This window comes from Pelodiscus sinensis, chromosome 27 (genome assembly GCF_049634645.1).
Source record: "Pelodiscus sinensis isolate JC-2024 chromosome 27, ASM4963464v1, whole genome shotgun sequence".
Classification (NCBI taxonomy): Eukaryota; Metazoa; Chordata; order Testudines; family Trionychidae; genus Pelodiscus; species Pelodiscus sinensis.
In genome coordinates this window covers 4,601,231-4,604,338 of record NC_134737.1, presented here as the reverse complement: position 1 = coordinate 4,604,338, position 3,108 = coordinate 4,601,231, and positions in this window count along the sequence as shown.

Sequence of the window (3,108 nt, the reverse complement as noted above, 5' to 3'; positions counted from 1 at the left end):
TGTCCTAGAAAGGAAGATCCATGCAACCTGTCACTAGGATGGGCAGCGGAGATCTGATTAACTGCCAGCCTTTTTATAAAACCTGTGGCTGAAAACCCCCTGTAAGAGAATCCATAGGATCTATCCCTAACAGGAAAAACCTGCAAGATTCCTGAGGAGATTCCAGTTCCAACTGGAACTCATTTACCCAGGGCTGTAATGAAAAAAGGCGGGAAAACCTTACCAGTCAGAGGTAAGATCACATGACCAAAATTCCATTTGGAAAAAGAGAATGCATTCCCCATTATACATAAAAACAAACACACAACTTATAATAAAATGCCAGGATTTTACTCCTAAAGGGAAATTTACTAGGACAAAGAAAAAAGACACTCTCAACCCTTCTTAAAGGGGAGTTCCTTAGTGAAAGGCCCCAAAAGGACCCACAAGTTGAAGAGGGAGAGGGCAAAGACATTTTCCCCTGCTGACAGAGAAGGCATTTTGCCAGGTGATACAAAGTTACCCATAGAGAAAGAAACTTGCCCTTGTTAAAGGGGGGTTGGTCAGTCTTTTTGTGAAATTTGTGCCTGAGAAAACCCTGTAAGAGAACCCATAGAATCTACCCCTAAGAGGGAAAACCTGCAGAATTCCTGAGGAGATTCTGGTTCCAACCAGAACTCATTTACCCCAGACTATCATGAAAAAAGGCGGGAAAACCAGTCAGACTTAACATGACATCACCTATACTGCATTTTCAAAAACACAATGCATGGCCCATAATACATAAAAACATACACACAGATTTTTAAAAAAATCCTAGGATTTTACACTTAAAGGGTAAATTACTAGGACTAAGAAACATAGACTGATGCCTGGGCTTTAAGCATGAGGCGTCTCAGGCGCTTCCCGCCCAGCTCCTCATGTTCATGCAGCATGAACTATTTGGAACTTTTCCCTCCCAGCAGTTTTTGCCCACTTAGGATGATATACCTCAGTCTTTTCCTGATCAGCACCTCATGCCCTCTGAGCCATAGGTGCCTGAGGCTTATTCCTCCAAGCACCTGCTGCCCAGTCAGCATGAGGTGTCTGAGGATATTACTGCCCAGTGCTATCTTCCCTGTCAGCATAAGGCATCTCAGGCTTTTCCAACCCAGCGCCTCCTGCTCTCTCAGTTACAGCCACCTCAAGTTTTCCTGCCTAGCACATATTCCTCATGCAGTGGCAGCCACCTGAGGCTTTTCCCAACCTACAGCTTCTGCCCTGTGAGCATGAAGCATCTGAGGTGATTCTCTCCAAGTGACTCTTTTCCTGTCAGCTCCAGCTGCCTGAAGTTTTTCCCAACATGCACCTCCTACCCTCTCAGCCCACGTGGTGTGAGGTGTTTTCTGTGCAGCTCCTCTGGCTCAGGCAATATGAGGCATCTAAGGCTTTTCCCTCCCCACACATTTTGCTCAGGTAGAATGATGCATTTGAGTGTTTTCCTTCCCAATGCCTCCTACCTTCAGTTCCAGCAACCTGATATTTTCCTGCCCAACAAAAAATGCTCAGGCAGCAAGAGCCACCTGAGGTGTTTCCCATCCAACACCTCCTGCTCAGCCACATGAACTATCTGAGGCGTTTCCCGCCCAATGCCTCCTGCCCTATGAGCACTAGCTGCCTGAGACTTTTCCCTCTCAGTCCCTTCTGTCCAATCTTCATGAGGCATCTGAGACTTTTCCCTCCCTCTGTGGTGTTTCCCACCCAGCACCTCCTGTTCAATGAGCTGGAGGCTTGTGAGGCTTTTCTCTCCAAGCACCTTTTGACACGATAGAATGATACTTTCAGGCTTTTTCCGCCCTGTGCCTCCTGCCCTCTTAGGCTTTGTCTACACTGCAGGGTTTTTGCACAAGAAGCTTTTTGTGGGGGATCTTCTGCAAAAACTTCTTGCGCAAAAGCGCACTCACACCTCAAAATTGCATGGCAAAAGCGATTTACTTTTGTGCAAGCGAGCGTCCACACTACATGGATGCTTTTGTGCAAGAAAGCTCTGATGGGCATTCTTCTGCCCTGTCAGCACCAGGCATCTGAGGTGTTTCCCACCCAGCACCTCCTGCTCCATCAGCACGTGGTACCTGAGGCTTTTCTGGCCATGTGCCACCTGGCCTGTCAGCATGAGGCAGCTTTTTCCCTGCCCTCTCAGTGTCAGCCATTTCAGTACATGGCAGCTTCAAGCCTAGGACACTGCTGCCCTTCTTAAAGGGGGGGTCCTTCAGCCTTTTTTTTAAAACCTGTGGTTGAAAGCTCCCTGTTAGAGAAGCTATAGAATCTACCCCTAAGAGGAAAACCTGCAGAATTCCTGAGGAGATTCCGGTTCCAACCGGAACTCATTTACCCCAGACTATCATGAAAAAAGGCGGGAAAACCAGTCAGACCTAAGATGACATCACCTATACTGCATTTTCAAAAACACAATGCATGGCCCATAATACATAAAAACATACACACAACTTGTAAAAAAAATCCTAGGATTTTACACATAAAGGGTAAATTACTAGGACTAAGAAACATAGACTGATGCCTGGGCTTTAAGCATGAGGCGTCTCAGGCGCTTCCCGCCCAGCTCCTCATGTTCATGCAGCATGAACTATTTGGAACTTTTCCCTCCCAGCAGTTTTTGCCCACTTAGGATGATATACCTCAGTCTTTTCCTGATCAGCACCTCATGCCCTCTGAGCCATAGGTGCCTGAGGCTTATTCCTCCAAGCACCTGCTGCCCAGTCAGCATGAGGTGTCTGAGGATATTACTGCCCAGTGCTATCTTCCCTGTCAGCATAAGGCATCTCAGGCTTTTCCAACCCAGCGCCTCCTGCTCTCTCAGTTACAGCCACCTCAAGTTTTCCTGCCTAGCACATATTCCTCATGCAGTGGCAGCCACCTGAGGCTTTTCCCAACCTACAGCTTCTGCCCTGTGAGCATGAAGCATCTGAGGTGATTCCCTCCAAGTGACTCTTTTCCTGTCAGCTCCAGCTGCCTGAAGTTTTTCCCAACATGCACCTCCTACCCTCTCAGCCCACGTGGTGTGAGGTGTTTTCTGTGCAGCTCCTCTGGCTCAGGCAATATGAGGCATCTAAGGCTTTTCCCTCCCCACAC